At 31.8% G+C, this 27256-nt stretch overlaps 1 long non-coding RNA gene and 1 pseudogene across 2 annotated transcripts; both read left to right on the forward strand.

Annotated features, from left to right (window-relative positions):
- The first annotated feature begins 201 nt into the window (after positions 1-201).
- Positions 202-1406, forward strand: LOC147381979 (metalloendoproteinase 1-MMP pseudogene; annotated as a pseudogene).
- Positions 1407-4622: 3216 nt separating this feature from the next.
- Positions 4623-27256, forward strand: LOC147381980 (uncharacterized). Of its 2 annotated transcripts, XR_015174222.1 has the most exons (5): positions 4624-5306; positions 5429-5536; positions 7107-7263; positions 23735-24435; positions 24629-27256. It is a non-coding gene; the product is annotated as an uncharacterized LOC147381980 (long non-coding RNA). The 2 variants fall into 2 exon arrangements; XR_015174221.1 differs by lacking the exon at positions 24629-27256 and having other exon boundaries at positions 4623-5306; positions 23735-24472.

Here is a 27256-nt window from a genome sequence, read left to right on the forward strand (position 1 = left end):
ACTAGAAAGATTTGAAATCTTATTAAGTCAACCAAACCTGACTATTTTCATAGATAACACAAGGGCATTCGTGTAAACTTCAAAAAAATCATAAATTTAAAAAAAAGAAAGAAAATAGACAGACAGTTAGTTCGGCCACCAATAAATCAAGAATCTCTCAATGATTAAACACACGGAAGAATCTTCCAAACTTTTAAGTTTAACATCATTCATTGTCGTGTGTATCGCTCTTAAGTCTTATCGTACTCAACTTTATCGTAAAGTTTTCCTCCATTTCCCTCCTAATCCTTCTTCATTCCTTCCTTGCCCATCATACCAAATCTCCATGTTTCCGTTTTTCAGTTATTTCTCCCTCCTCATCCTTCCCCTTCTCCTTCTCTTTCTTTCCCAACCTTGCTTTTCCGCCACAACTATACCTGTTTTACCCAGAAATGATAACGCCACTTGGAGCAGTTTTGAGAGGTTCCTCGATATCGAGAGAGGTAGCGAAGTCTTCGGCATGTCCGAACTCAAAAATTACTTTCATCGATTCGGATATCTCACAATACCCGACACAAAAATATTCACCGATATATTCGATGCCAGCTTCGAATCGGCTCTTCTACAATACCAATCAAAACTTGGGTTACCCATCACGGGAAAGCTAGACTCCACCACCCTTTCGGAGATTATGTCGCCGAGGTGTGGTGTAAGTGATACGTCACATGTATTACATACGACACAGCACTTCACATACTTCCCGGGGCAACCGAGGTGGACTCGATCAACTCCCATGACGCTTACTTACGCATTATCACCCAATAATTCCATCGACTATTTAAAATCTTCGGATATAAGGAACGTCCTTCAACGAGCTTTTGTTCGGTGGGCTAATGTTATACCAGTAAATTTCACTGAGATTGAAGATTATGGGAAAGCTGATATCAAGATTGGGTTCTATCGTGGAGATCATGGTGATGGAGAGCCGTTCGATGGGGTTCTTGGTGTGCTTGCACATGCTTTCACACCAGAAAGAGGTAGGCTTCATCTTGATGCAGCTGAGACATGGGCTGTTGATTTTAAATCCGAGAAATCAAGGGTAGCCGTTGATTTGGAATCAGTGTTGACCCATGAAATTGGCCATGTACTAGGGTTGGGCCACACATCGGTTAAGGAAGCAGTGATGTACCCTAGCGTGAGCCCTAGGATTAAGAAATCGGACTTGAAATTGGATGATGTGGAAGGGGTTCAAGCTCTCTATGGGTCAAACCCTAATTTCAAGTTCGATTCTTCCTTAGTATCTGATACTACTTCTAATCAATCCGTTGGATTAAGAGCCAAATGGTCTATGTGGGCCATTTCTGTGTTAGTTTTGATATTGTGTTTTTCTTTTGTATAATTATTATAATTTTTTTTTAAAAATATTTCCATACTTTTTTTTTTTTTTTTAACACAATTATTTACAATTCAATGGGAAAAAAATATTTATTACTCTGGAATCGTATTTTAAACAATGGCTTCTTTCATTTTACTTGTAATTGTGTTCCTTTGAATAAGGTCCATTACTTGGGAATGTTGGATTTTGATTACGCGCGGTTGATTGGAAAATTTTGAAGTGCATGTTGTTGAATATTATGTTCTCTTATGTAAGAATAATGCTAAAGTGACGTAAGATTGTTCCTCATATCTTTGATCATCATAGCTCATATTCAACTTGTCTATGTGTTGATTTGATGCATCAAGAGTTAGGGTTCGTCTATAGAGTTTAGGTTCGACAATGGTTCTAACATTGAAATTGAATCTCGAAGTTGGTATTAATGTGGAAGCAAACTTTTTTTTTTTCATATCAAATCTTTATTAAAACTACAAATAATCATAATAATGCAAAATTTTGTATGAAATCTAAACATTATGTCATAGGTTTGTACGAAACCTATGATTATGCCTTAGGTTTTTTCCAAAACATAAAATCGATGAGGTTCAATACTAAATTTACTAATTGATTTCCTAAAATCATTCTAAATGTATGCACAATCACCGAATCGACAATTTATTATAAAATCCTTCTTTAGGAAAGATAAAAATTAATAAAAGAAATCCTTATTACCTAGATTATTTGTGACAATAAATTTTGAGTGAGGAAATCGTCGAAACTCCCTCAAAATAAGATCAAAATGGTCAAAACGATAGTGAATCTGCTTTTGAGATGGAGAACTCTTAAGAGGGAGTGAAAAACGACTCAAGAGAGTTGAAAAAAGTTGATTTGGTATGATGATGAGTGATTCCAACAGTTTTATTGTCAATTTTTAGTTTTTAACATAAATCCCCCAAAAAATGATTTTAATTCTAAAAGAGACTTTGTCAATGCTGAGCATGATCACTTCAAAGTAATATTTCAATGTATGTCAATCAATTGAACCTCAACTATTACAATGGTGTCAACTTAACTTTTGAAATGCATCATGTGCATAAAATGTGTCATTCATCACATAAATTTTGAGAGTTGCTATTGGCACACCAACTTTTACTAATTACACCCCAACAAAAAATAATGAAAATAAGTGAATGTGATGTAATAAGTAAAAATTGATGTGTCCATAGTTTTTTAGCTAGATTTATAGTTTTTTGGGGTTTAAAAGTTTATTTGAGCCTAAATATAATTGTAAACACCTACTGAAATTGTTTCAATGAGTGCTATAATGTTGAGATCATCATTTGAGCCAAACTTTGCAATGTTTGAAGATGGTGTTTTAATATTTAATTGTAGTGTGATAAATAATTTAAGACATTGGGGTGTAACAAGTAAAAGATGGTGTTTTAATCTTTAAAAATAATTTCTACAAATTTCAGATAAATTGCATTACAATCGAAGTTCGTCGATTTTATATATTGGATACGTACTACCTTGACATATAATTATAAATCGTCGAACATCAATTTCATTTACAATTCATCTTCAACCAAAATACAAAAGAACACAATGTGAAAAAAGCTCAAATTTGACAGTTCTAGGCCATCAAATTTCATAAAATTCGATAGACCAAAGTATCGAATTTTTCATTGTCAATTTTTTTTTTTCGATAGGTCAAAATTGTCAAATTAACGAAGGATGGGAAAAATTCGACAATTCTAAGCCATAAAAATCTAAGAACATCAAGAATTTCAACTGTCATTGACCATCAAAATTCAATTTCTAAAATTTGTGGGCCTTGGCCCGTCAATTTTTTCTATCAAAATTTTCAGTTTTCACATAGTGGAAGCTATAAAAATGGAGCAAACAATTTCATTTGTTTTAGAACATAATTAACCTTGGTATTTTGTTTGAAAAAATAAAAAAAGATAAAGAAGTATTCCTATATGAAAAATCTCTTTTTCTTCGTTTCTCAAGAAATAATAGAATGTGATAAGGAGTCAATTCTACCCTCTTCTTCTTCTTCTTCTTCTTTGTTTCTTGAGGATATTCCAAACAATCCAAGATATCAGACATGGTAAAAAAAGAGATGAAGAGAAATATGGTTCTTTGCCCTCTTTGATTCGATCTAGAGTGTTGAAGACAAGGGATGTGTTTGAAAATACTAAAAAGTTAATAAAATGGCATTTTAGTCCATTCACACCAGTTATTGTAGCATTTCGACCTTTTTTTCATATTAAAAACAAAAATGGTCTGCTTTTACAATAAACCTAAACCTATGTCTTAACTCCTAAAACCATTAATTTATCCATAAAAAATTATTAGACTATGTTTTAACTCCTAAAATATTTCATACTAAATTTTTTTATTTATTAAATAAGATTCGTTCTCGGTTTAGTTTGGTTCTATAAAAGTCTTGAACCAAGAATCAAACCAAATTTACTAGTTCCCCATTCTTTAAATTGGAATTAAATCGCAACTTGCAAACCAAACTAACCCAAAACTATCAATTTGGTTCAATTCTCGATTTGAAGTAGACCAAGTTGCACCCCTAATTGAAAATTTGAAATAAAATAACAAATATGACAAAACAATCGATACTCATAAGAGTTGTGGTAATATGACATGATAGGTGACATACTCAAACGATTCAATGCCGGCCCTAGTTGAAAACTAGAAATAAAATTTTAAATGTGACAAAACAATTGCTACTCATGAGAGTGTGATAATATGACATGATAGGTGATATACTCAAATGACTCAATGGCAAGTTCAAGTACCGTAAATCTTTACACCTCGAGAAACACTTATACGGTACCCGAACTTGACCATGTCATAGTCGTTTGAGTATGCCACTTGGAGAGTCATATCATTAGGACTCCAATTATAATGGTAATTTTGGCCACGTAAATGACTCTTATGGCCACGTAGGAGTGATTGATTCAAGTATATCCACGTGTGACATTTGTTTTCACATGTCTTAAAGTAACTAACGGACATCATGGAAGAAGTTGATTCCGTGAAATGCATAGCGTCGATTGTAACGTCATACGCGTGAAAGAGCGTGAGATACGTTATAATTCATCAATTTCGAATTACTCCGAACCAAGAGGTTCGTTTCAACTTCCCAATCCTCACTTTCTAATTTTCGACATTTCCGAACCTAACTTTCTAATTTCGAACCCCGAACTCCGAACCAAGACTCCTTTTGTTCTCTATAAAAAGCCCAAATGGGTACCCCAATCAGAAGTCACAGTAACGAGAGAGAGAGAGATCAGTTTAGAGGCATTTAGCATCTTTATCAGAGTCACTTTAGCGAGAGTTAGGGTTTCGAATCGAGCTTCTGCTAGCCAACAATGGTGGACCGCACAGAGGATTCGATTTCCAATTGGAGAAGGTAATGGAGAGAGCCTTCAAGATCACGATTCGTTCTCCTTCGATTTAGATTACGAAAAAAAGCCTTCGTCTCCATCATCCGCGAAATAAGTGATTTAAGGGCTATTCGGGAGACAGAAGCAAGGTTTTAAGCGGAGGAAAATGTACAAAACCCTCTTCGATTTTTCTCAATTTCGCTGTATGTGTGTAGTATGCAAGCCACCTTGTTGAGTAGAGAGGAAATAGTGAAAGTTGGCGTCAGTTTCTAGGCAGTTTTGGCATCGTTATCAGTCTTTTTGGCGAGAGTTAGGGTTTCGAATTGAGCTTCTGCTAGCCAACAATGGTGGAGCGCACAGAGGATTCGGTTTCCAATTCGGGGTCGTTGGTGGATACGATAATGGAGAACCTTCAAGATCACTATTCGTTCTCCTTCTACTCCTTACGAGAAGAAGCCTTCGTCTCCATTATCCACGAAATAAGTGATTTATGGGTTGTTTCGGGAGACAGAAGCCTGTGCACAAGGGTTTGGGCAGATAAAAATGTACGGACCATTCTTCGATCTTTCTCCATTTCTCTTTAAGCCACCTTGTTATTGTACTTTATTGATCCAAATTAAACCTGAAATCAAATCTCTAATCCAATTTAATCTAATCTTTCGTCCAGAAACCATTAGAGTAGAGAGGAAATAGTGAAGTTGGCGTCAATTGTTCTTCCTATATGTGGGGGAAGCTCAATTTCTTCTGGGGTCCCTCAGTTCTCCAAATTACTAAGGTACCCCCTCTTTTCCATTAATTTTTTTTTATATACAGAAATCTCCCTCAATTCCATTACTTGATTTTTAATTCGATGATCTCTTCTCTAGATCTTGTAGATGTTATAGAACAGAACAGAAAGAAATTGCATTGAACAGGATATGACTTTCAGCTGCACATAGTCATTTTGCAGTCAGAAAACTTTAGAATTCTCTATAACTATAACATAAACATTATTGGACCATCTAGATTTTTCCGGAGTAGTACATACTGCTCAAACACTCTCTGAACCTTTTCAGAAGTTTCCAACCTCTTGAGAACTTGTGAGAGTGGAAAAATCTCAAGTTGAACAATAAACCTATGATATTTGGTTAGTTTTAAATTGACAGCATTGAACAATATCTAGTAGATATTATAGAACAGAACAGAAAGAAATTGCATTTATATAATTGATTGATCTGCTTTTCTCTGTTCTTTTGACTATTTTGATTCTGTTTTGTCGGATTTTGTGTAGTGGGCTGCATTTGGGCCTAACTTAATCATTATTAATTGGAAGACCTTGGTATACTATTGAGTTTCTTATTCATCGATGTCTGGAAAATTGGTAAAAATCGGGTTGATATATATATAGAGAGAGAGAGCTGCTATTGGCACCTCAAATTTTCCTAATTACACCCCAATTAAAAATAAATATAATTAATAAATGGTTGAGAATAAAAAGGTTGGGGTGCTAATAGAAGCTCTCTCTTGTTTTTTTTTTTTTTGGGTGTTATTTCTGGTTTTAGGGTTTAAGATTTTATATGAGCCTAATCATAGTTGTAAACAACTACTGGAATTGTATGAACAAGTGCTATAATGTTGAGATAATAATTTGAGCCAAATCTTTGTAATGTTTGAATGGGGTGTTTTAATCTTTAATTGGGGTGTGATAAACAATTTAGGGAATTGGGGTTGTAATAATTTATTGCATTGATAACTTTATAGTACATTATGTTGGTTGGAGTTTTATCGCTGATAGATTAATTTTAATTTAGTTATTTTTCTAATTGAGGAATATCATGAGACTTGGATATACGAATGGTACTTGAACCACCTTCTTGAGAGTGAGATCGAATGAAGGCTATTTAGAGAATTTGTTTGAAGTGACATTGATTAGCTTGTAACGAGTATACACGTGTGCATGACATACATTAATAACATAATCTGGAAAATAGCTCAACATTTGGTTTAGGATGGATAATCATAAACACATTTCTAAGTAGTACTTTTCTAAAATCTAGCATCTGCTTTCTTTAAATGGTCAGACTGCTAAAATATAAATTTCTACATTGAACATGATATTACTTTCAGATGCATGGTCGTTTTGCAGTCAGAATCAATCGTTTGTTACCTAATTTCCTTGTTTGTGAATTGGACTGTTGTATTGCGTTGTAGCACCTCGTTTTATATTTGATAGATCTAGTTGTCCCTTTCATTTGTTCTCTTACCCTGATTTCTTCAAATTCTTTTATAATATTTTGGGTTTTATTAGTTACCATGTCTTTATTATAGCTCTTACTAACTATATAATGTGATGTAACTTATCTTAGGCTTGGATCATTTCCATGGGAAAATTATTGAGAACTATTCCCTTGATGTGATTGCACTGGCAGTAGAGATACCAAGATATATTGCTGCACTCAAAAATGTTGAAAGCACTTGTAGTAGTTATGGATTACGTATCATTGGCGCATTATCTAATCACAGGTATTTCACTTTCCTTTTACCTATTCTTGTGTTTTTTATGCATCTATCTATTGTTTGTAGTTTAATGAGCAGTTCTAATTTTTTTCCTTTAATATAATCTCGTCTTCTATTCTTCTCAATGATATGGGTGTAGTTAAGAATTGGCCGTTGATTTGGTTGACTTGCCAGGCATGTATGATTTGTTACATCATGTTCACAAATCACTGAGTTTCTCTTGGTGACATTCATAACTTAATTGAAGTGCGTCAGTTTCTTTTTTAGCATTGGGCTCCATAGTTTTTAAAGCATCCTATATTAGTTTCTTTCATGTTTCCAAATATTACAATTTTATTTGTAAAGGGAGATATTGAGTGCAAGTGTGTACCTCGCTAATGTTTTCAACAGATTTAGTGTTATAATGACATGCTAATGTTTTCAAAAGCTTTCTTATTTCCTTTTTGAAGCATTCAATTTTCTAATTTTTGAGATTTTCTAAAATGGTAGATTTCTCATTTCAATTTCTAATGATATTTTGCAAGTGTTTTTTGTCACCATTTCTTTAGTTTTTAAAAGCATTGTTATTTTCCAAATTGAAAGAATCCGAGTTTCTCCTTCTCAGATTTTTCAAAAATGTTAGATTCTCCTCTTTAGTCTAATGTTCTTTCAGTAGTTAGTTAACATTTTCTTATTTTTCAAAATTTTGTTATTTCACTTTGACAAGCTTTCAAGTTTCTTATTCTAAGACTTTTGAAAAAGGTTAAGTCCGCCATTTGACTTCCAATATTCTTACAAAACTTTAAAAGGTACCCATTCTCTATTTTTCAAAAGTTTTGTTGTTTCACTTTTGAAAGCATTTGAGTTTCTCCTTCTGGGATTTTTGAAATGGTAGATTCCTCTTTTAGAAGTGCCAGTGTTGTCTTATATATAGATATATATAATTTTTTTAAAAGAAAATGTTGTTTCTCTTTTACATTCATTCAAGTTCCTCCTCCTAGGATTCTTAAAAATTGAAGAGTTCTCTTTTTGAATTCTAATGTTCTTTCAAGAGTTTCAATGTCACCAATTTTCATTTTTTAAAAGTTATGTCGTTTCTCATTTTAAAGCAATCAAATTCCTCCTGAGATTTTCGAAAATGGTATAGATCTCCTTCTGAGTTGTAACTTTTTTTAAAATTGTCAAAGTTATGTTTCATTATCTTTCAAATGCTTAGTTATTTCCATTTCAAAAACTTAGTAGTTTCTCTTTTAAATTCATTTAAGTTCCTTCTCATAAGATTTTTGAAAATGGAAGAGTTGTCTTTTTGAGTTCTAACGTTCTTTCAAAAGTTCCAGTGTTAACTAATTTCCTTTTGTAAAAAGTTATATTGTTTCTCGTTTTAAAGCAATCGAGTTTCGTTTTCCGAGATTGTCAAAAATGGTATATATTTCCTTTTGAGTCACAACCTTTTTTATAATTGTCAAAGTTATGTTTCCTTATCTTTCAAATGCTATCTATTTCCCTTTCAAAAGCATTCGGATTTCTCCTAGATTCTCTATTCGAGTTGCAACATTTTTCAGAAGTGTCAATGTTGCCCTTTCTTTACTTTTAAAAACATGTGTTCTTTTCTTTTGTAATCATTAAAAAAATTCCTTCTGAGATTTTTCAAATTGGTTGATTTCTCCATTCTAGTTTATATAGTTTTAACCTTTATATTTTAAAAGCTCGCTTGTTTCCCTTTAGGAAACATTTGATTTTCTCTTTTTGATATTTTCTGACATGGTAGTATTATCCTTTGAGGTTCTAACAATCTTTCAAAATTGTTTTTTCACCTTTTCGTTATTTTTCACAAGAACTTTTATTTTCCAATTGAAAGCATTCGAATTTCTCCATCTCAAATTTTCAAAAATGTTCGATTTATTGTTTTGAGTCCAACGTTCTTGGGAAGTGTCAGTGTTACCTCTTCCAATTTTTTCTTAGAACTTTGTTTCCCATCTAAAAACATTCAAGTTTCTCATTCTAAGCTTTTCGAAAAAGGAATAGCTCTCCTTTCAAGTTCCAATGTTCTTTCAAAAGGTTAAAAAATATCCATTCTTTATATTTCAAAAGTTTTGTTGTTTTACTTTTGAAAGTAGTTGAGTTTCTTCTTACGAGACTTTTAAAATGGTAGATTTCCCCTTTATAGTCCAATGTTCTTTTAGAAGTGTTAGTGTTACCATTTCTTTGTTTATAAAAAGCTTTTTGTTTCTCTTTTAAATTCGTTCACGATCCTCCTATTAAGATTTTCAAAAATGGAAGAGTTGTTTTTTCGAGTTTGAACGTTCTTTCAAAAGTTTCATTGCTACCCATTTTCTATTTTTCAAAAGTAATGTCGTTTCTCGTTTTAAAGCAATTGAGTCTTAAAAATGGTATAGGTCTCCTTTCGAGTGACAATGTTTATTTAAACTGTGAAAGTCATTTTTTATCTTTCGAACGCTTTGTTATTTCCCTTTTGAAAACATTTTGTTTTCTCTTTCTTAGATTTTTTAAAATAATAAATTCTCTATTCGTTTTTTTACTTTTAAAAAGTTTTCTTTTCCTTTTTTGAAATCGTTAAAGTTTTTCCTTCTAAGATTTTTGAATTGGTTGATTTCTCCTTTCTTGTTAAAACATTTTTTTTACAAATGTCAGGTTTACCCATTATTTTTTAAAAGCTTGCTTATTTCCTTTTGAAAACATTCAATTTTCTCTTTTTAGTATTTTCTACAATGGTAGAGTTTTCCTTGAAGTTCTAACAATCTTTCAAAAGTGTTTTTTGTCACACTCTCTTTTTATTTCAAAAGAATTTTTAATTTACTATAAAAAGCATTCAAGCTTCTCCTTTTCTAATTTTTAAAAATGTTAGGTTTACCCTTTCAGGTGGAATGTTCTTTCAGATGTGTTGGTATTACTTTTTTCTTATTTTCCAAATCCTTGTTTCCCTTTTAAAAACATTCAAGTTTCTCATTCTAAGTTCTTTCAAAAAGGAAAAGTTCTTCTTTCGAGTTCCAACGTTTTTTAGAAGTTACCAATACTTTATATTTCGAAAGTTTCCGAGTGTCCTCATTTGAGATGTTTGAAATGATACCTTTCTCCTTTATAGTTCCACGTATTTTTAGAATTGTTCTTGTTATTTTTGGAAAACTTTATTGTTTCTCTTCTAAATTCATTTTAGTTTCTCTTCCTAAGATTTTTGAAAAAAGAAAAGTTGTCTTTTCGAGTTTGAACATTCTATCAAAACTTTGAATGTTAACCATTTTCTATTTTTTTACAAGTTTAAGTCATTTTTCGTTTTAAAGTAACTGAGCTTTTCCTTCTAAGATTGTTGTACATATCTCCTTCTTAGTCCCAACATTTATTTAGAATTGTCAAAGTTATTCTTTCTTTGCTTTTCAAACGTTTTATTGTTTCACTTTTTAAATTATTCTGTTTTGTATGTCTAAGATTATCGAAAATAGTAGATTCCCCATTCATGTTCCAACATTTTTAAGAAGTGTCAATTGTACCGTTTCTTCACTTTTAAAAACTGTCATTTTCTCTTTTGAAAGCAGTGAAATTTTTTCTATTTTAAATTGGTAGATTTATCCTTTCTACCATTCTTTAATTTTTGAAAGCTTGTTTATTTCCCTTTTGAAAACATTTGATTTTCACTCTTTTGTATTTTCTAAAATGGTAGTGTTCTCCTTTGAAGTTTTAACGGACTTTTAGAAGTGTTTTTTCTCCCTTCATTTTTAAAGAATTGTTATTTTCCAAATTAAAGTTTTCGAGTTTCTCCATCTTCGAATTTCAAAATATTTAGATTTCTCCTTTCGAGTCTAGCGTTCTTCTTGCTTACTTTTATAAAACTTTGTTATTTCACTTTGAAAAGCGTTCAAGTTTCTTATTCTAGGATTTTCATAAAAATTTAACTTTTCCTTGCAAGTTCCAACTCTCACGGTCCAACGTTTTTGAAATTTTTTATTTTCCTTGAAATTTATTGAATGTTCTTTCAAAAGTTTCAATGTTACCCATTTTCTAATTTTCCAAAGTTTTATTGTTTGTCGATTTAAAGCAATGGAGTTTCACCTTCCGCGTCCCAATGTTTGTTTAAAATTGTCGAAGTTATCTTTTCATTATCTTTCAAACGCCTTGTTATTACCCTTTTGAAAGTATTCGGTTTTCTCATTCTAAGATTTTCAAAACTTGTAGGCAGTCTATTCGAGATCCATCAGTTTTCGAAGTGTCAATGTTGCCCCTTCCTTTAGTTTTAAAAAGCTTAGTCCTTTCTTTTTCTGAAATCATTAATGTTTTTCCTTCTACGTTTCGAAATTGGTCTATTTCTCCTTTCTAAACGGAACGTTTTGTTAGAAATGTTAGTTTTATCATTTATTTTTCAAAAGCTTGCTAATTTTTTAATTGATAATATTCTATTTTCTCTTTTTGATATGTTCTAAAATGGTAGATTCTCCTTTGAAGTTCTAAAAGTGTTCAAGAAATATTTTTTAAAACCCTTTCTTTATTTTTAAAAGAATTTTATTTTCCAATTTAAAATATTTGAATATCCCCTTCTCAAATTTTCAAAAAATGTTAGATTTATTGTTTCGAGTCTAGCGCTCTTTTGAGTGTTAGTGTTTACTTTTTTTTTATTATTATTATAAAATTTTCAAAACTATTACATGCATTCAAGTTTCTTGTTCTAAGATTTTCGATAAAGGAAGAATTCTCCTTTCGAGTTCCAACGTTCTTTCAAAAGCTTTAAAAATATCTATTCTTTATATTTCAAAAGTTTGTTGTTTCTCTTTTAAAAGAAATTGAGTTTCTCTTAGTGTGATTTTTGAAATGGTAGAATTTTCCTTTATTGTCCAACGTTTTTTTAGAAGTGTTAGTGTTACCATTTCTTTGTTTTTAGTAAACTTTGTAGTTTCTCTTTTAAATTCATTTGATGTTCCTCCAAAGATTTGTCTTTTCTAGTTCTAAGGTTCTTTCAAAAGTTTTTGTATTGCCCAATTTCTTTTTTTCAAAATTTATGTATTTTTCATTTTAAAGCAATCGTATTTCTCCCTTTGAGATTGATCTTCTTCTAAGTTCCAATGTTTTTTTGTCAAACTTATATTTCATTATCTTTCAAATGCTTTGTTATTTCCCTTTTGTAAGCATTCAATTTTTTCCTTCTAAGATTTTCGAAAATGGTAGATTCTCTATATGAGTTGCAACATTTCTTAAAAGTGTCAATGTTTCCATTTCTTTCCTTTTAAAAAGCTTTGTTCTTTCCTTTTTTAATTTGCTAAACATTTTTTCCGTATGATATTTTCAAAATTGGTCGATTTCTCCTTTCTAGTTAAAATACTTTTTAGATTTGTCAAATTTTTACCCTTTCTTTATTTGAAATAGCTCGCTTATTCTCCTTTTGAAAACATTCAATTTTCCCTTTTTGATATTTTCTCAAATGGTAGAGTTCTCCTTTGATGTTCCAATCTTTCATAAGTGTTTTCGTTACCCTTTTTTGTGTTTCAAAAGAATTTTTTTCAATTGATAGCATTCAAGTTGTCTTAAAATTTTTTTTGTTAGATTTGCCCTTTCGAGTCTAATGCTCTTTTAGAAGTGTTTGTGGTACATTTTTGTTATTTTTTCAAAACTTTGTTGTTTCGCTTTGAAAAGCATTCAAGTTTCCCATTCTTTGATTTTCGAAAAAGATACCCCTTTCGAGTTCCAATGTTCTCTAAAAAATTCATATTCTTTATATTTCAAAAGTTTTGTTGTTTCTCTTTTTAAAGCAATTGAGTTTCTTCTTGTGAGATTTTTGAAATGGTAGATTTCTCTTTTATAGCCCAACGTTTCTTTTAGAAGAGTCGTCTTTTTGAGTTTTAACATCTTTTCAAAAGTTTGTCTTACCCAATTTGCTTTTCTCAAAAGTGGTGTTGTTTCTCATTTTAAAGCAATCGAGTTTATCCTTTTGAGATTGTCGAAAATGGTATAGTTCTCCTTCTGAGGTACAATGTTTTTTAAAATTGTCAATGATTTGTTTCATTATCTTTCAAATGCTTTTTCATTTTTCTTTTTAAAGCATTCACTTTTCTCCTTCTAACATTTTCAAAAATGGTAAATTCTCTATTCCAGCATTTTTCATAATTTTTAATGTTACCCTTTCTTTACTTTTTAAAAAGCTTTGTCATTTTGGCTTTTTAAAGCATTAAAGTTTTTCCATATAAGATTTTCGAAATTGGTCGATTTCTCTTTTCTAGTTAAACTGTTCTTCCAAAAAAGTCAATTTTACCCTTTCTTTAATTTCAAATGCTCGCTTATTTCCCAATTGAAAACATTTGATTTTCTTTTTTTGATATTTTCTAAAATGATAGAATTCTCCTTTGGAGATCTAAAAGTCTTCAAAAAAATGTTTTTTATAACCTTCCTTTATTTTTCTAAAGAATTTGTATTTCCCAAATGAAAATATTTGAATTTTTCCTTCTCAAAATTTCAAAAATGTAAAATTTATCGTTTTGAGTCTTAACGCTCTTTTAGAAGTTTCAATGTTCCATTTTTCTTATTTTTCCAAAACTTTGTTGTTTCCTTTTTAAAGGCATTTAAGTTTCTATTTCTAAAATTTTCAAAAAAGGAAGAGTTCTCTTTTCGAACTCTAACGCTCTTTCAAAAGTTTTAAAAGTACCCATTCTTTATGTTTCAAAAGTATTATCGTTTCTCTTTTAAAAGGAATTTAAGTTTCTCCTTGTGTGATTTTTGAAATGGTAGATTTATCCTCTATGGTCCAACGTTCTTTTAGAACCATTTCTTTGTTTTTTCTCTTTCAAATTCATTCAAGTTCCTCCTATGATTTTTGAAAATGAAGATTTGTTTTATCTAGTTCGAACGTTCTTTCAACAGTTCTAATGTTAGCCAATTTCCTTTTTTCAGAGGTTATGGTATTTCTCATTTTAAAGTAATTGAGTTTCTCCTTTTGAGTCACAACTTTTTTTAAAATTGTCAAAGTTTTGATTCAAATGCTTTGTTATTTCCGTTTTGAAAATATTCAATTTACTCCTAAGATTTTCTAAAATGGTAGATTCTCTATTAGAGTTCCAACATTTTTGTTTCAGATGCGTCAATGTTCCCCTTTCTTTACTATTAATAAGCTTTGTCCTTTCCTTTTTTTGAATTGTTTAACTTTTTCTTTTATGAGATTTTCAAAATTGGTCGATTTCTTCTTTCTAGTTAAATACTTAATAGAAATGTCAATTTTTCACCCTTTATTTTAAAAAATTCATTTATTTCGCTTTTGAAAACATTTGATTTTCTCTGTTTGATATTTTCTAAAATGGTAAGAGTTCTCCTTTAATGTTCTAACAATCTTTCAAAAGTGTTTTTCGTTAGCCTTTCTTTATTTCTCAAAACATTTTTTTTTCCTATTGATAGCATTCGAGTTCCCCTTTCTCAAATTTTCAAAATTGTTATATCTTCTTTGTCAAGTCTAATGTGTTGTCAAAAGTACCAATGTTACCTTTTTCTTATTTTTCCAAAACTATGTTGTTTCCCTTTGAAAATCATTTAAGTTTCACATTCTCCTTTCAAGTTCAAATGTTCATTCAAAGTTTCAAAAATACCCGTTCTTTATATTTCAAAAGTTTTGTTTTTTTCTCTTTTGGAAGAAATAGAGATTCAGCGTTCCCCTTTTCTTATTTTTTCAAAACATTGTTGTTACCCTTTAAAGGCATTCAGGTTTTTCATTCTATGATTTTCAACAGTAAGAGTTTTCTTTTTGAGTTGCAACTTTCTTTCAAAATTTTTGTTGTTTCTCTTTTAAGAGGAAATGAGTTTCTTGTTGTGTTATTTTTGAAATGGTAGATTTCTCTCATATAGTCCAAACATTCGTTTAGAAGAGTTAGTGTTACCATTTCTTTGATTTTTGATAACTTTGTTTTTTTTTTTTTATCTTTTAAATTCATTCAAGTTCCTCATAACATTTTCGAAAATTGAAGAGTTGTATTTTCTAGTTCTAACGTTCTTTCAAAAGTTTTAGTGTTACCCAAGTATAATTTTTCAGAAGTAATGGTATTTCTCATTTTAAAGCATTCAAGTTTCTCCTTTTGAGTCACAACATTTTATAAAATTGTCAAATTTTATGTTTTATTATCTTTCAACAAATACTTTGTTATTTCCCGTTTAAAAGCATTCAATTTTCTCCTTCAAATATTTTCGATTCGCCATTCGAGTTCCAACATCTTTCAAAGGTGTCAATGTTTTTGTTCTTTACTTTTACAAGCTTTGTCCTTTCCTTTTTCAAAATTGTTAAACTTTTTTCCTTGTGAGATTTTCAAAATTGGTTGATTTCTTCTTTTTAGTTAAAATACCTTTTGTAAAGGTCAATATTTTTTAACCTTTCTTTATTTTAAAAGCTTGCTTATTCCCCTTTTGAAAACATTTGATTTTCTCTTTTCGATATTTTCTAAAATGACAAAGTTCTCCTTTGATGTTCTAGAAATCTTTCAAAGGTGTTTTTTGTCACCCTTTCTTTATTTTTCAAAAGTATTTTTATTCTCCAATTAATAGCATTCAAGTTCCTCCATTTCAAACAATAGTTGAATTTTCCCTTTCTAATCTATCGTTTCAGAAGTGTTGGTGTTACCTTTTTTCTTATCCTCCAAAACTTTGTTGTTTCCCTTTACAAAGTGTTTAAGTTTTCATTTGATGATTTTCAAAAATGAAAGAGTACTACTTTTAGTTTCCTGTTCCAATGCTCTTTGAAAAGTTTCGAAAATACCCATTCTTTATATTTCAAAGGTTTTGTTGTTTCTCTTTTAAAAGCAATTGAGTTTCTCCTTCTAAAATTTTCAAAATTGTTGATTTCTCTTTTGTAATCCAACGTTCTTTTAGAAGTGTTAGTGTTACCATTTCTTTGTTTTTAAAAAGCTTTTGCTTCTCGCTTAAATTCATTCAAGTTCCACCTAATTTTTGCGTTTTAGGGTTCTTTCAAAAGTTTTTGCCTTAAACAATTTTCATTTTTCAAAATTTGTGTGGTTCTTCCTCTTAGTCACAATGTTTTTTTAAATAGTCAAAAGATATTTTTCGTTATCTTTCAAATGCTTTTTCATCTACCTTTAGAAAACATACACTTTTCTCCTTCTAAGATTTCCAAAAATGGTAGATTCTCTATTCTAGTTCCAACATGTTTCAGAAGTTTGAATGTTACCCATTTTTTACTTTTAAAATGCTTCGTTATTTCCTTTTTGTTTTTAATTCATTAAAGTTTTTCCATATAAGATTTTCAAAATTGGTTGATATTTTTTTTTATCGTTCTTTCGAAAAAGTTAATTATACCCTTTCTTTATTTTCATATGCTTGCCTATTTCTGAGTTGAAAACATTCATTTTTTTCTTTATTATATTTTCTAAAATGGTTGAGTTCTCCTTTGGAGTTCTAAAAGTCTTCACAGATCCTATCTTTATTTTTCAAATTTCTCTTTCTCAAATTTTTTTTAAATGTTAGATTTATCGTTTCAAGTCTAACACTCTTTTGGAAGTATCAGTTTTCCCTTTTTCTTATTTTTCCAAAACTTTGTCGTTTCCCTTTTAAAGACGGTCAAGTTTGTCTTTTTAAGCTTTTTGAAAAAGTAAGAGTTTTCTTTTTGAGTTGCAACTTTCTTTCAAAATTTTAGTTGTTTCCCTTTTAAAAGGAAACGAGTTTTTTTTTTTTTTTAAAGGAAACGAGTTTCTTCTTGTGTGATTTTTGAAATTGTAGATTTCTCTTCTATAGTCCAACATTTTTTTAGAAGTGTTAATTTTACCATTTCTTTGTTTTAAGAAATTTTTTTCTTTTCTTTTAAATTCATTCAAGTTCCTCATAAGATTTTTGAAAATCGAAGAGTTGTGTTTTCAAGTTCTAACGTTCTTTGAAAATTTTAGTGTTACCCTAGTTCTATTTTTCAAAAGTTATGATATTCCTCATTTTAAAGCATTCAGAGTTTCTACTTTTAAGTCACAATGTTTTATAAAATTGTCAAAGTTATGATTTATCTTTTAACAAATGCTTTGTTATTTCCTTTTTAAAAACATTTGATTCTCTCTTTTTTTTTTTTTTACGAAAATGGTAGATTCGCTATTCGAGTTGCAATATTTTTCAGAAGTGTCAATGTTTTCCGTTCTTTACTTTTAAAAAGTTTTTTTCTTTTCCTTTTTCTACATTGTTAAACTTTTTTCCTTATGAGATTTTTGAAATTGGTTGATTTCTTCTTTCTAGTTAAAATACCTTTTAGAAATGTCAATTTTTTACCCTTTCTTTATTTTAAAAGCTCCCTTATTTCCCTTTTGAAAACATTTGATTTTCTCTTATTTATATTTTCTAAAATGGTAGAGTTCTCCTTTGATGTTCTTAAAATGTTTTAGAAGTGTTTTCTGTCACCCTTTCTTTATTTTATAAAAGAATTTTTATTCTGCAATTAATAGCATTCAAGTTTTCTCCTTATCAAATTTCCATACATGTTTGATGCAGTCCAAGTTAGTAAATGGTTGGAGTTTGATAGTTAGTTATTTTCGTTAATAGCAATCTGAAATAGTTAGTTAGTTAGTTAGTTGTTAGTTTCTCTTTAGTTTTATTTTGTACCTTTTAAGTGTTCATATAAAGGTAATGTTGTCTTCTCACTTGGGCTGTTATGTTTCTGTTTTGCCAATACATAGGCCATCAAATATAGCTGTTAAAAAGTTTTTAGTTGAATGAAATAGATTCTAGAGAGAGTTCTCTTCCAACTTGACTTCTCAACTTCTTTTGAAGATTTCATACAAATTAGTCTAAATTTTCAGCATCATTTGGTATCAAGGAAAGGGAATGCAGTCTGATTTGGAGAGAAGTTCATCGAATTTTAGATCTAGTGAAGTTGCAGATTTTTCAGATTTGTTTTCAATTTCAGATCTATTGAAGTTGCAAATATTCAAATTTGTGTTTCAATTTAAGATCTGAAAATTTTGTTGCTCAACCATTGAAGTTGTATCATCGGGTATTCGAAATGAATCGACAACCACGAGGACGAAATCAATGTGGTTAGAGATGCACCAATGCCGCTATTAATCCGGAAGGAAATGGGACATGGAACACCTTCGAAGACCAGTTGAGGCTTTAACTGAAATGGTTCAAAGGCTTCAACCTCCAATGGAGCAACCTCGAAGGCCTCAAACTCCTCGTTCTATGTCCAAATATGATATACTTTTAATGAGTACCTTCGATTTCGAAAATCCTTTTTGGATGAATTGGAATAGTAATTTTTTATTGAAAATAATATCAAGGTAGTCTATATAGAAGAATTTATTGATTGGCTTAATACTCTTGAACAAGTTTTCGAGTATCAGGAGGTTTTTGAGGAACGGAAGGTGAAATTAGTTGGCATCAAGCTCAAGGTAAAAACCTCCGCATCGTGAGAACAATGCAAGTGAGTCGAGTTCGAAGAGGTAAAGGGAAGATCAAGGATTAGTACAAGAAGAAGAAGCTCAAGGAGCTATTTCTTCTTTTCAATTGCCATGTAGACCATGTATAATGCCTTGCACAATCTTCGACAACATGGGTGTATGACTGAATATACCATGGAGTTCTATCAATTCATATCCATAGTTGATTTGAACGAAACCGAAGAACAAATGTTCGTAAGGTATCTTAGTCGCTTGAAGCTTTCGATTCAAGATATCCTTGGTCTTCAAAATTTGTGGACTGTTTCAGAGGCCTATTATCGAGTTTTGTTGGTGGAAAAACAACAAAGTAGGACTCTCATTTATGAGAGTATGTGTGGTGGTCTACTTTGATGATATATTGGTTTATAACCGTGGATTGAAGGAGCATCTATTCCATCTTCAACAAGTGTTTGATTTGTCGAAGAAAGAGAACTTTTATGGAAATTTGAAGAAATGTAGCTTTATTGTTGATAAGAGTGTTTTTCTTGGGGTATGTGGTGTCCTCCAATGGAGTACTCATGGATGAAGACAAGGTCAAAGCGATTGTGGATTGGCCTACACCTTTTAGCATTCAAAAAGTGAGAAGTTTTCATGGTCTTGCCACTTATTATAGATGGTTTAGTAGAAATTTCAGCACCTTAGCAGCCCCTCTCAAGAATTGCCTTAGAAGAAGGTATTTGAGTGGACACAAGAAGCACAAGATAGTTTTGTGCTCTTGAAGAAGGTACTTTACCAAGGCTCCTGTTCTAGCTTTATCCGACTTTGACAAGACTTTTGAACTAGATTGTGATGCATTAGGAGTTGGAATTGGAGGTGTTCTTAATCAAGAAGGACAACCCATTGATTTCTTTAGTGAAAAGTTAAATGGCGCCAAGCTCAAGTATTCAACTTATGATTTGGAGTCCTATGCTATAGTACAAGTTATCAAGCATTGGGGGTACTATTTGGCTTACAAGGAGTTCATTCTTTGCACCGAACATGAAGCCCTTAAGTACATCAATAGCCAATCTCATCTAAACAAGCGACATGCCAAGTGGGTGAATGTCTTACAACAGTTCACTCTTTGTGAAGCACAAGTTAGGTATTCTTAATAAGGTAATTGATGGGTTAAGTCGAAGAGCTATTTTATTGATAGAGATGAGGAATGTAGTGGCTGGTTTTGATAGTTTCAAGGATCATTATCAAGAGGATCCTTATTTTGCTCCTATTCTACATACAATTCATCAAGGTAAAAATGCTGACTTTCTACTCAACGATGGCTTTCTTTTTAAGGGATTGTAGTTGTGTGTGCCAAATGTCAAGAAAAGTTTATTATTGAGTTACACAATCTGGGTCATTTTGGTTGAGATAAGACTCTTGGTTGTGCAAGGATTAGTTTTGGCCGGAAATTACAAGGGACGTTATAAGGTATGTTCAAAGGTGTCATGTGTGCCAAAAAGGCAAGGGTATAGCTACCAATGCGGGGCTATACTTGTCATTTCCTGTACATAACTAACCTTGGTTGTGCATTAGTACGGAATTTGTGTTGGGCCTCCCACCCACTCAAAGAAATAATGACTCTATCATGGTGATTGTGGATCAGTTCTCCAACATGGCATGCCTGAAAACTATGAATGCTTCACATATTGCTAAAACTCATCTTCAAAGAGGTTTGGTGTGCCTACTTCTATTGTCTCCAATAGAGATGCCAAGTTCCTTAGTCATTTTTGGCGTCTTTTATGGAAGTTCATGGGAATTGAATTGAATTTCAGCACTTCCTTTCACCCTCAAACCAATGGGCAAACGGAAGTCATCAATACTTCTTTTGAAGTGGTGTATGGTTCAAAGCCCTCTAGTGTTGTTGATTTGGTTCCTTTACCTACTAACAAGAGGACAATTGCTAGGGTTGAAGATACATGAAGGATCTTCATGCACAAATCAAATTCAAAATTGAGAGTTTGAACAACAAAGATAAGGAAGTTGTTGATCTTCATAAGAGGAGAGTTGTGTACAATGTAGGCAACTTGGTTTGGGTAGTTTTAAGCAAAGATAGGCAGTCGGGTGGCTTATACACCAAACTTAAAACTCGCAAAGTAGGACCTTGCAAGATATTGGAGTGCATCAATGATAATGCTTAGGGTGGAGCTTCATCCATATTGAGACACGTCTAATTTGTTTCGTGTACAACATTTGCTGCCCTATTATGTCGCCTAGCTCGTGGTCGAGTTCTAATAAAGATGGGAGAATGATGCAATCCAAGTTAGTTAGTGATTGGAGTTTGTTAGTTAGTTACTTGTTTGTTATTTTGGTTAGTAACAACCTGAAATAGTTAGTTGTTGGAGTTAGTTTTTAGTTTCTCTTAGTCTTATTTCGTCACTAAGCATTCATCTAAGGGTAATGTTGTCATTTCACTTGGGCTGTTATGTTTTTGTTTTTCCTATAAATAGGCCATCAAATGTAGTTGTAAAGAAGTATTTAGTTGAATAAAATAGATTTGAGAGAGATTTTTCTCAACTTAACTTCTCTTGAAGTTTTCACACAAATTAGTCTCAATTTCCTCTAATTGCATCACTCCTTTTAGTCACAATGTTATTTTAAATTGTCAAGGATATGTTTCATATCTTTCAAATGGTTTTTCATCTCCCTTTTGAAAGCATACACTTTTCTCCTTATGAGATTTCCAAAAAATGGTAGATTCTCTATTCTAGTTCCAACATTTTTCAGAAGTTTGAATGTTACCCATAATTTTACTTTTAGACAGCTTAATTATTTCATTCGTTAAAGTTTTTCCATATAAGATTTTCGAAAGTGGTCGATCTCTCTTTTTTAGTTATAAACCCTTCTTTCGGAAAAGTCAATCATACCCATTCTTTATTTTCAAATGCTCTCCTATTTCCGAGTTGAAAACATTCAATTTTCTCTTTTTGATATTTTCTAAACTGGTTGAATTCTCCGTTGGAGTTCTAAAACTCTTCACGAATTTTTTTATAAATCCTTTCTCTATTTTTCAAAAGAATTTTTTCTTCAATTGAAAATATTTGAATTTCTCTTTCTCAAAATTTTTTAAAATGTTAGATTTATCGTTTTGAGTCTAACGCTCTTTCGGAAGTGTCAATGTTTCCCTTTTAAAGGCATTGAGGTTTCTCTTTCTAAGATTTTCGAAAATGTAAGAGTTTTCTTTTCGAGTTGCAACGTTCTTTCAAAAGTTTTTAAAATACCCATTCTTTATATTTCAAAATTTTAGTTGTTTCTCTTCTAAAAGGAAATGAGTTTCTTCTTGTGTGATTTTTGAAATGGTAGATTTTTCCTCTATAGTCCAACGTTCTTGTAGAAGTGTTAAGTGTTACCAATTCTTTGTTATAAGAAAACGTTGTCTTTTCTCTTTTAAATTCATTCAAGTTCCTCCTAAGATTTTCAAAAATTGAAGAGTTGTGTTTTCTAATTCTAACGTTCTTTCATAAGTTTTAGTGTTACCCAAGTTTCATTTTTCAAAAGTTATGGTTTTTCTCATTTTAAAGCTTCTGAGTTTCTCCTTCTGAGTCACAACATATTATAAAATCGTCAAAGTTATGTTTTATTATCTTTCAACAAATGCTTTGTTATTTCCCTTTTAAAAACATTTGATTTTCTCCTTCTAAGATTTTCGAAAATGGTAATTCACTATTCGAGTTGCAACATTTTTTAGAAGTGTCAATGTTTCCCTTTCTTTACCTTTGAAAAGCTTTGTCCTTTCCTTTTTCTAAATTGTTAAACTTTTTTCCGTATGAGATTTTCGAAATTGGTTGATTTCTCCTTTCTAGTTGAAATTCCTTATAGAAATGTCAATTTTTTTTTACCCTTTCTTTAGTTCGACCATGCCTTATGGATGTGGCGACCTTGGGTTTGGTGGAAAGGAAACATTGAAATTGTAGCCCAATGCTAAAAAGGTGCTTGGCTCACTTCATAATTCTTGCTTCACAATAATTACAAAAATTAAGACTGTCGACTGCCCACTTTGCCTTGTTAGAGTCTCTCACCCCCTGCTACTTATTACTTATAAGTAAAACAAAGGCCTAAGACAATGTTGTCATTCTTCCTTTCAATCAACATCAGGAAGCAAGAACTGCCCTGCAGTCTCCCCTTTAATATTTTTCAACAGTTGCGATGAAACATAAATAGGATGGAGATTTTTTATAGGATGACCCCCTTTCTACATGTCTCACCTTCAATTGATAGCCTTATGTCGGATAGGTTAGGAGTTACCTGTGTAACATCCACCAGGCTACCAGAGACTCCGAAAAGGGTTTGAAAGACTCAAAAAATCCACAGGCGAGGAATTCCAAAAATCTTCACTGACTTCAATTGATTTTTTTGGGGATTGGGAGAGCCGGAGAGGTATTCCATTCACATTTGGTCACCATATTTTAAAGAAAATAGTAGTGTCCCCAAAGGAGCTTTTTGAAAGAAAAAAAAGAAAAGCTTTAGTTTAGAAACTCAGATCCTTCTTTGGGATGAATAGCTAATCCCTTGGTTCCAGTTTTCAACTCAAAGGAGGACAGATTATTGTTACATCATCACAAATCTGTCAGGCACCACCTCCAGATGCCCTAGATGTAGGCAAAAGCACATAAAACAAGGAGTTGCTTAGAACAAGCACATCCCTCAAGGACAGCTAAATGAAATCTTGAATCTGGAAAAGGCAGAGATGAATTTCAAAATCTCAATAACTGATGGATTGTCTCTCAACCACGAACTTCCCCCAACTTTATATGTCTGAAGAAGCTAAAGGCTTTGAGGTATATTAAGGTTTGTGAAGAGAAATCCAGTGATCCTGAGCTCTCTGACAAGCAGAAGGCTCGATCACACTAATGTATTTAAAGACTGATTTGCTGGGAATGTCTCTGCCCACATATATAATATGCTTCATCGTTTAAGAGTGATTTCTAATCATGAGAAAAGGATCTCTGTTTGACATAATGTCCATAATGACTATCATCAACCATTAATGGGATGGCATCTGACAAAACACTTTACCACTGCACAGATTCTGAGTACTCCTATTTTAGCTTTCTATTTATCCTCCAAGAAATGTGTGTTGTTTTTTATTCTGATTTTTCCTTTGTTGTGGACTACAGGTATTTGAATGGGAAATTGTTGAACACCCCTTTTCAACCTAGCATAAACTTGAATGGCGTTATCTTGAGGTGTGATTTACCATAACAAACCTTTATGAAGCTGTAGCATGGTGAATGCCTGGATCCATTAGACAAAAAGGTGTGTAGTATTCATCTATCACCTTTTCATGGATCCTAAGATATATCTTCGGTCGGACCATACTTGATTGTACGGTTACCGTTTAGAAGAAAGGTCAACAGATTGGCTGACTAGATTGTTCATCAGAGTGATTGTTGACCTAGAAGACCTCTTAACTTTAGGGTCTCCAATCCCTAGTATGTAAATGCGTACACTAACGGAATCTTGGTGATGCACTCATGTTGGAGGGGTACCTATGCATTCCTTGGTTCCATTTTCCCATTAACTTGAAAACCATATTTGATATTGTTAGAAGTTTTTGAAAGAGCTGATTATTTATTTTTATATTTTTATGGGGTTGGTCTCCATGATGAGATCACATTCACCCAAAATCAGCCCTTTTGACTCATCTCCATGTGGGACTCACAGACATTTGTTGTTTGGTGTGTCAAATTTGGTATCATAACCATGCTTTGATGTTGTACTTCAAATGGAATACAATTATTAGATGAATATGAACCTTGTAACATGGGAAGGATGATAGATGAAATGGAGAGCAAAGCTTAGAAACTCCTTGGATCAGGTAATTTCCATCCATTCATCCTTTATTTCTCCCCAAATTTGTTAGTTCTGCACAAATTGGTTGCTTGTTTCTTCTTCATGGAAGAGAATAAAAAAAATACCGTGGTCACATTAATTGGTCTTACTGCTCAGTTCTAACCTCAATTTTTTGAGTGAAATATTTGAGTTAATGAAATTCCCCCTGAAATTGACAGGTCTATTTTGGGAAGACAAGCAGGCCCAGCTTGATACGAGTTGTGGCCTGAGGCGAAAACTCTAAATGAGGCCTTTTCGATATTTAACATATTAATATAAATTATATTAATTAATTATCTATATAATGAAAACAATGAGAATTTTCTTCATTTCTTTCGATAAAATCATCTTTTATTTCCTTATGATATAAAGAAATTCCACTAAAAGTTATTTGTGACATAATGTCTTACAAAAGCTTAATTAAAGTATGATTTATTGATATCATTACCATACAAATGAGTATTGATTTTCAAAACCTTGGATTAAGAACAAAAGGAATTTTTTTTTTTTTTTTAATGTGTTTTTGGATCTCAGTTTTATCAAGAAATCTAGAGGGATGTGGTGTTGGATTTGCCAATCTGCTAATCCATTTGAGCTCAATTACCCTTAATAAGATTTGAAATCTCCCTAAGTTGGCAAGGAAACTGTTTTTTTCTAAAAATACTAGTGGAACATAACAGTGGTAGTTCAAGTTAAGGATTGAAGTAGATTCAGGATCCAGAATGGTATACCATTCTCGTTCCTATACAATACGTGTCTACATGGTATGTTATGATAAGAGTTTAAAACACTTAGGATTCTTACACAAGCCGATTTCCATGTAGTACAAAGTCTCATGTGTTCAAATTCCAATAAAAACATGCCACATAGATAAAAGTATGTTGTTGTAGGAGCACACCATTCAGACTGTTAAGGTGAAAGTTGAAATACGTCAAAATAAGGAAGTTTAGTGTTAGTGAGTCGACAAATTGCTTGAGTCTCTCTTCCAAACGCACAAACTCTTGTAATTTGCAAGAATTATTGACTATCACACGCACTAGCTGTTCCAATACCAATAGAAGTCTCAAAAATGCTGAAAAATATGATAACAAAGGAGACATGGAGTTGTTTCTTGTTACCACATTCCCGCACACTGTTGGATATAATTTGCTACGTGTCCTGCCTGATTTAAATTTACTACGTATTTGGGAGAAAAAGTTTATACAAGAAACCAATCTATGAATTCATAAATTTGGATTGACCAATTGTAGGATGCCACATGTACTAAGAGTATTCACAATTTACAAAATGACCAATGTTAGGATGTTTTAAATATATGTGACATGTTGTGATTGGTCCATTCGGGATTCTGTTATAGATTTTTTTATTTTTATTTTTTATTATTAGTAAAAATAGTTCTCTCTATTTAACGGTTGCTCTATCTTCCAATGTGTATGTCATGTGCCGTAATTTTTCTATTCACAAAAATTAAAATAACTTTCCTTATAGAGCTGCTATTAGCACCCCAACCTTTTCTTTTTACACCCCAATTTCTTAAATTATTTATCACTCTAAGATTAAAATACATCATTCAAACATTGCAAAAGTTTAATTCTAGTTATTATTTCAACATTACAAAGAGTTATGACACATTGAAACAATTTCAACAGCTGTTTACAATTAGGATTGGGCACATATAAAATCTCAAATCTAAGATATAGAAGTCTAAAAATATAGTGAGGGTTTCTATTCACAACCCAACTTAGACTTATTATTGATTGATCTGTTTTTTTAATTGGGGTGTAATAAGTAAAAGTTTGGGTGCCAATGGAAGAATCTCTAGGTTAATTAGGATTATAATTACAATCAATTCCCAGATTAAGATTAAAAGTATAAGGAATTAAAAAGAATTAGAATTATATACGGGGTAGAAAGATTTTAATTTTATAAGGAATAAGGATCAAATCACAAGATGTTCAGCAGAAGTTACCTAAAGAGATCAAAATTCTCTTCAACTATAAAGATAGAAATGAGGACAGAGATGAACTACATTTAACTTTTTGATTAATTATGAAACCCCCCTTTGATTTATTCTTGTTAACTCAAGCACTGGGGTAGGAAAATCTCACAAATTAAGGGGCTGTTCATTTGAGCTTCAGAAGCGAGCTCTTTTTGCTTCTTTAGCTTTTGAGCCAAAAAAGCTAGTTAAACATCGTTCGTTTGAGTTTTTTCGGCTCCCACGAAAATCAACAAAAGCCTAAAAGTAGCTTTTATTTAGAGTCGTGTAAAGTGGGCTTCGTAATTTTGCTTCTACGCAAAGCCCGTTACTGAAAACAGCTTAGGTATAATGACCAATATACCCTCCATCTTTATTTCAATTTTCAACGAAAGTAAAACCTAAACCCTCTTTCGTCATCGACTTTCAACGAATGTAAACCCCTTCTGCGTTTCTCTCGTTGCAGTCCCAACCTCTCTGTGATCTCTTCTTCTTCCCCAAGCCTTCTAGGTTTTATAACCAAAAGATACGAAGCTCTGTGCACTTAACGAAATTGAAAGAGTTTTCGTCGTCATCCACCATTGAAGCTCTCACTCCACAAACCCTAGAACCAGAGAGGCTGTTCGTTTGTGCTTCAAAAGCGGTATTTTTACAAAAACTACAGGTATGCCACATGCACAGCTCGACATTTCGATCTCTCTCTCGTTCCTTCCTGTGTTTTGGTTTTGATTTTGATTTTGTTATTTTTCCTTTATTTGATGTTAATTTGTAGAAACCTTCTCCATTTTACTTCTCTTTCATGAATTTTCAATTATGGATTTCTTCTCCTCTG

Source organism: Akebia trifoliata, unplaced genomic scaffold, assembly GCF_017979445.1.
Source record: "Akebia trifoliata isolate Shusen 1 unplaced genomic scaffold, ASM1797944v1 Contig00095_ERROPOS300000, whole genome shotgun sequence".
Classification (NCBI taxonomy): domain Eukaryota; kingdom Viridiplantae; phylum Streptophyta; class Magnoliopsida; order Ranunculales; family Lardizabalaceae; genus Akebia; species Akebia trifoliata.